Raw genomic sequence first — 7,836 nt, 5'->3', positions numbered from 1 at the left:
AGAAGCCTAATTTCTCAAGATTGGTATTTAGGCAGTGCATTACATATCCCAGTGCCCCAATAATTACAGGTATAAACCTGAATTTGTAATCTGGCTAGAGTAACTGTAGATTTCTCAATAGTTCAGCATAGGTGTTCTCTTTTTCACTGATCTTCAGCTTTATGTTAACATCTGTTGGGCAGCTAATTTCCTCAACTGTTTCTCATCTCCATCCCAAATCATTATATCAGGTCTGTTGTGCTTACATTTTATTGAGGGCTTCACCAGTACATTCCACCAGTATTCCTTTCATTATGATTGGCTATGGCTTCTACCATATTATGGGTTTTTATTTCTTTGTCCTCCGGATTATCCTTCCGACGGATTTCATTAAAGAGTGTCCTAGCTACAACGTCATGTCTCAACGGTAGATTATACTGTGATGACACTTTCAGACAACTGCTTCTGATGTGGGTGATATCTCCAGTGTGAACTCCACAAAGTCTGCATTGGTTGTCACATTTTATGGCTTTTCTTGCATTTCTATCCCTTTTATGCATCAGGTATTTGGTTGATATTTCCTGTTCCTGGATTGCAAATGCATACCCTTCAAAGTGGGAGGTAGTAATCCGGTTATATATGTATGTATGTATGTATGTCATTATTCAGTTTATTTCATGATTTCCTGCCAATAGAGAAAGAACCGGTTTCTAACCTACATCTAAGGCTACTTCTTTGGAATTTCAACAACAATAACAGGATGTGTAGGTTTTGATTTACGTATGTATTTTCATCTTCATATATACTTAAATGACAAATATCTGGAAAGTTTTACAGATTTTTACAGTTCCTGTGATGGCTTGAATCTGTAGTCTTCAAATCAGCTTTCTCCTTTCTGGTTCTGGGAAGCCTAATTTCTCAAGATTGGTGTTTAGGCAGTGTGTTACACATCCCAGTGCCCCAATAATTACAGGTATAAACCTGAATGTGTAATCTAGATAGAGTAACTGCAGATTTCTCAGTAATTCAGCATATGTATTTTCTTTTTTTGCTGATCTTCAGATGTATGTATATATGTGTGTGTGTGTGTGTGTGTGTGTTATTATTCAGAGATTTTACCAATTTTCTAATCTAGCTCCTTCATTGGAATTTTAAACAACATCAATAGGGTAGTTGTGTTTTTTTGTGTGTATATGTGCCAATTTTTGAGTCAGTACATGTGAAAATTTGTAGGTTTTGTTTTATGTATGTATTCTCATGTATTATATGTCTAAATATGTACACATATTCTTAAATGCTAAGTTTGTGGAAGGTTTTACCACTTCTGACAGTTCTATTCTTGGTTTGTATTTATAATCTTCAAATTAGCTTTCCCCTTTCTGGTTTCAAAAAGCCTAATTCCTCAGGATTTGTGCTTTGGCAGTTTGTTACATATCCTAGTTCCCCAACAATTACTGGTATAGATCAGAACTTGTAATGTAGGTACAGTATCAGTAACTTCTTCAATAATTCAATGTAAGGCCTTTCTTTTTTTTAACTGATCTTTAGCTTTATGCTGACATGCACTAAGCAACTGATTTCCACTACTTTACATAGTTTTTCTTCTCTATCTCAAATCACCGTGTCTGGTGTATTATGTCGGCATTTTATTGGTGTTTTCACTGGGACATTCCATCAGTACTGGTTCATATAATCAGTGTGCATGGCTTCCACCGTACTGTGGGTTCTTATCTCTTTATCCTCAGATGGATCTCATTGTACAGTGTCTTGACCACTACATCATGTCTCACTGATAGATAATTATACAAAGTCATTTTTGTGATGATGTGTGTGATGTTTTCATTGTAAACTCCAAAAAGTCTGCAGTAGTTATCACGTTTTGGTGTTTTAGTGTGTCGTTGTCCCTTTTGTGCATCAGGAATTTGGTTGCTATTTGCTGTTCCTGGATTGCAAATGCATACTCTTCAAAACGAGAGTTAGTGATCTAGTTGTTGTTCCATGATAGACTGCTTTGATTATCAATGTTGCCATTATCCTGGAGCTTTCTGCTAACATATCTATGCATGCTCTTCTGCTGATATGCACTCATCCTTTCATCTGATGATGCGCTGCAGTAGAATCATGCAACTTCTTTGAGTATGTATTTAAGGTTATCAGACAGGGAATGTACCTTGAGGAGTTGCTTTTCAAGTCTCATGATGTTGTCTGCCTCATGTATGTCTACTTAGTGAAGGGATGCACTTTGGCTCTTGGTGGTTAAACGATGTTGCTTAAGGGATATGACATGACATTCAAAGGCAGGCAGTCTCAATCATTGTTAAGCCTCTGCATCCTTGTTTTCATTTTATGTAGAGGCACTAATGTAGCTGGGGGTGGTCCGCCCTGGGCAGCACTTTTGGGTCTGCAGTAGGCAATATGTTTTTTTTTTTGTGTGGGATACAGGGGTGGCAAATGGAAGGGTCACCCCAGGTGGCACACACTCTAGCTACCCTAGTGTGTAGAGGCAGTCTACGTTGCTGTTGATGAGAAAATTATTTGTGCTGCTCAGTTTCTACTGAGTTTTCACATCAATGGCTCGAATCTCATCAAATTGCCCAAACTTTGGTATGCGTACTCCAAACACATTGTGGGCCACTGTTTTATTGAATGCAGAGAGTTCCAAGGTCCATATTTTCCTTATCCAGCAGTAATATTCTTTAGTGATGTATTCCTTGTTACAGACACCATTGTAAGATATGGTTTCATATACTCCTAGGCATCTGACATTTCTCATGAGATAAAGGGGCAACTATTAAGTCATTGATGGAGATGCTACTAGTTTGGTTCACAGTTTTCCCTTGCTTCACATAAATGTTCCTATATGGTTGTTTTATAACATTTACCATGACCAAACTCCAACCCTATATCCTTATCATTTTAATGTCTACTTTTCATGGTCTGTATGGGTCAGACAAAATTCGTAGAGCCAAATTTTTTACAAGGAAATTCTCTTCCTGCTGTCAATACTGACCTATTTCCAATTAACCTAATATTTCCCCCCAGTATTTTGAGGTGAATAGCACATTAGACAGATATGTCTTTATGGAAGATTATAAATGACTTTAGTGTGGTATAAGAGTTGTGAAATAATTATTTATCAATAACAGCATCTTGCAGGTTGTATGTTGTGTTCATAATGCCCACACTAATATTGGTACAAGCTTTCATATATTTTTATTAACCCTGAACATTTGCATTTCCATATATGCAATAACTGAATAAATGGAACAGCATTAAAGAAGTATTAAATGGAACAGTAGAAGTTTTCACTGAATGATATGCAAAATATTTAATACAAAGTTCATAATTGTTGGAAATAAATTAAGTAGTTAAAAATGAGAATGCCTTATCACAAAACTGACTGACATAGCTTCAAGTTGCTCCTCAGGCTACTCTAAACACCACAAGTAGCAAAAGTGAGAACACCTATCATGTTGAGTGACATAGTTCTGTGCAATGCCAGAAACCATTCTCTAAGGAAACAGTAAAGATGAGAAAACACCTCACAGAGCAGAGAGACAGAGTGTCATCACTCCATGTGGACTTCTAATTGGCTCTGTTTGGGGTTCAATTTTTATCAGCTTTTTGTAATCCAATTGAGTTTTTCTAGAAAGTTCAACCAGATTATTTGGCAGGAAGATTTCAGCTCACTTAATTACCCAGCAAAAGATCAATTTGGTTGAGCAATGTTCACGTGGGTGGTAATGCCTATTATGGTGACACAACTATCTATGACTACTTTGCCATTTTTGGCAGTATGGTTAGCAGTAGAGCTCAGTTGGAGAACCTGAGCGTGATGGTTTAAAACTCTGACTTGAACTGTGACTAAAACAAAAGGAGTATTGTAGCTCCTTAGCAATAGATGGCTATAAGTGGTTCCTCATTGAGCAAATAGATATATATATATATATATATATATATTAGAAAGAAAGATTAAACATGCAAAACATGTGGTATTCCTTTAGAGTATGTAATTCATAATTCAAACATAATTGCAGAGTTGTTAAATTCAGTAGCTGAGTTGGTTTATAAATTGATTTATAATATTGGTATATGGCACAAAGTTTTGTTAAAATGGTGTAATTGATTATATTGAACCCTGCATTTGATTGATTACATATTTTATCATAGCTGGAAGTATGAAAAGCAAAGTCAACTCTGGTGGGGTCTAAATTCAGAAAATAAAAAATGTTGTAAGTAAATACAATAAAGCTTTATGTTTGGCATCTGCTATATAAATACTATACAGAGCTGTTTAACCCTTTCACATTCAGGTTAATCTATCAAATATAATGCTTATTCATTCACATGGTTTTGAATTAACCCTTTAGCATTCAGATTATTGTCAAATGCAATGCTTATTTATTTATGTTATTTTCACTCAATCATGCATTATCTCAAATATTTAAGAATGTGATTTTACAGTCTTGGAATAACATTGTAGGGTAGGTATAAGAGGCAGACCTGGCCAGTTTGGACATAAGACAGATACAATATTTGGGCCAGATATGGCTGGTTTAAATGCTAAAGGGTTAATCATGTATTATCTTGTAACTTCAAGATTTCAATGATGTGATTGTTTATTTTTAGAATGACATTGTAGGGTAGGTGTGAGAGGCCAGATTAAGCCAGTTTGAATGAAAAACAGGTAAAGTATTTGGCTGGTTTAAATGCTAATGGGTTAACCCTTTAGTATTCTGATTTTTCTGTCGAATGTAAATCTTATTTATTCAAACTGTTTTGAATTAATTAGGCATTATCTCATAGCTTTCAGAATTTAATAATGTGATCGCTGCATTTATAGAATGGCATTGTTTGGTAGGTGTGAGAGATCAGATCTGGCTGGTTTGAATGTGAAACAAATAGAATATTTGGGCCAGATATGGCCAGTTTAAATGCTAAACAGTTAAAGTTGGCCTGCTGCTGGAGGTCAACTTTATGATCTCCTAGGTGTTTTACAAGGAAAATTACTTCATTTGCAATGCCCTGATCTGGCTAACTGTAAATACCTATGACAATTATGGTGGATTTCTGTGAGCAGAAGGGAGACTGGACTGGAAAGTGTTTTCTTAGTTTTATAATTCTGAGTTAAATTCTTTCATTCACAGAACCTTTGATTGCTAAGGAAGAAAATACTATGGAAAGTGATGATAAGCTTCTACACATTTCAAACAGAATATCTGTGAAAAGCTAGGTAATTATATAGAATATTCAGCTAAAGGATCTTCTTTAAATCAGTTTCTTCAACTCTATACCTCAATCAATAAACAAAATGTCACTCAAAAGGAGGCAAAATGTATAGAATATGTGTTGAAAGAGGAATTTCATTTAACCATTTTCGACCAAGTGTTATTGTTATCAATTGAAAAAAAGACATAGAGCTGGCTGAATTGGTTGCATCAACATGTTCTGAGTTCAAATTCTACCGAAGTCAACTTTGCCTTTCATCCTTTTGAGGCCGATGACATAAGTACCAATTGTGTAAGGGTGTGGGGTTTGATGTAATTGACTTATCCTGCCCCACAAAATTTCAGGCCTTGTGCCTATAATAAAAAGGATAATTATTAACAATTGGCTTTAGTAACATTTCTGGAAATTCGACTCAATAACCCACTCCAAACCTTCTCTTCATTCCATGTGAGTGGCACAGTGGAATAGAATGAAGTAATGTCAAATGGTGGTATCAACTAAATTGGTTTAATCAACAATATTGTGTATCATCAAAGTGATCTATGCTTCAGATTCTCATTCATAGTCTCTCATGATATTCTGGAATCAAATGACCAATACTTCTGACACTCTCATTCTATCTCTCAAGTGAATCTTGAGGATTAAACAAATTGATTCTATGAAATTCATAATTCTCTTGGGACATCTTTTTCAACATTTCAAAAAAAGTTTCAAAAGAATCCAGCTTGCATTTTTGACAGACATTGCTTTAGGTTTAGCCATTTTTTTATCTTTAATGTTTTATCATAACTAATCAGAAGATAAATTATGAAGTTATTAAACTTCCTGATTTCTTATTCCACGAAGAAATAGGTCAAAACCACTTGGCAATGTTGAATAAAAATGTCAAAGGGAAACCTAAAACACAAAAGTAATTGTTCTGAGTGTGCAGGAAATATAAAGTTGATGGGATTGTCTCTGCAATTTGACAGTCTGGAGATAACTCATGTTGCATCAAGGTTTAACTGGAGGGTCGGTAATTTACACATTTCCTTTAGATGTACTACTACTCTTCAAACACTCATTCTACAATAAAAATATTATATTCATCAGTTGGAGTTTTGTATCTAGAGCTAACTCCCCACTCCTAATACGATTTCATATCCCTTTTCTTAGTGAGCAAAAATGGTTAAGTTAAAGAAATCAAGACTTTGCACGAATTGTTTGAAACAATATTTTGCATTTAATAAATGGATGTTATTTTGTCACCCATAAAACAAGTTATCTATAAATAAGACTGCTATCTATTTCCAATATGGAGTACATGTTTTAAAGTTAAAATGAGTACATGTAGACAACAAGGTAGAAATCACTTTATTAATTCCTACTCTGTACTTTATAAGAAAATATATTAATAACCAGAATGATGGCAGATTGTCAAAGATGTCACATAAGGAAAAAATTTGAAAATTTGGCAAGTATGTTTGTTACAATGTACTTTGAAAAAATTAAGCAGAGAGCCATATTCTGTTTTCAAAATATTTGTAACTCTTACAGTAAGGACCATAAAATAATGAGATTTAACAATTATTTATTGTCTGACAAATAGTTATTTCTAACATGAGCACAAGGCCTTACATTTGGTGAGAGCATATATTGGGTCATCCCATAAATAATGTGGTTTTTTATACTTCTTTTATTTTGTAAAATTAAGATAAACAAAGTTCTTTTTTAATCTAAAATATACTACCCTACATTTTCTACAATGCTCTTCCATCTATCTGGTAGACTTCCAAGGCCCCTCTTCCAAAATTCACTTATCTGTGACAAAAAAATAATCCTCCAGCACTGTTCTGACCTCGTCTATAGAATTCATATTTTTCCATCCAAATGATTTTGAAGACTGTGGAATAAATGATAATCAAATGGGGCAATGTTCGGTGAATATGGTGGGTGGGCATTGTTTCCCATTCAAACTGCTTCAGCCTTTGGAATGTCATCCTCACTATATATGACTGAGCATTATTCTAATGGAAGAACACCTTTCATCTTGAAACCAAAGATGGCTGTTTTTCTTCTAGCACTGATCTGAACGACTGGTTGAATGACCAGATCCAAGCTCCTCTGCCAGTTCCTCAATAGTTCTGATGAGATTTTGCTCCATCTGCCATTCAAAGGGAAAAGATCCGGATCGGATCGTCTTCTAGGCTGTAATTTCCAGCTCAAGGTGCCATGCAGTGACACAACCTGAAACCATGTGATTGAGAAGCAAGAAATTCCTTGATTGCAATGAGAAGACACTAATGTTTATTTTAAAAAAAAAGCAATACAAATGTTTCCGTGTATGATATATTGTCGAAAATCAGCCACTAAATAGGTTTGATAATTTGAGGAAAATTAGTTTAAGAGGAGAAGTGATAAAAATTACTTCTGATATGGGTGCAAGGCCTGAGATTGAGGAGAATGTATAGTTGATTATATCAATCTTCGTACTTGATTGGTACTTTATTTAATCACAATCTGGAAGGACAGAAAGCAAAGTGGGCCTTGTTGGATTTGACCTTAGAACTGATAAGAATTACAAGACACATTTATGTGAAATGCTGTAAAGCTTCATTACAACAGAGTCAACACTTACAAGCCGTTGGG

The sequence above is a fragment of the Octopus bimaculoides genome, chromosome 7, assembly GCF_001194135.2.
Source record: "Octopus bimaculoides isolate UCB-OBI-ISO-001 chromosome 7, ASM119413v2, whole genome shotgun sequence".
Taxonomy (NCBI): Eukaryota; Metazoa; Mollusca; class Cephalopoda; order Octopoda; family Octopodidae; genus Octopus; species Octopus bimaculoides.
The sequence above is the reverse complement of the archived record's forward strand: the minus strand, read 5'-3'. Positions refer to the sequence as shown.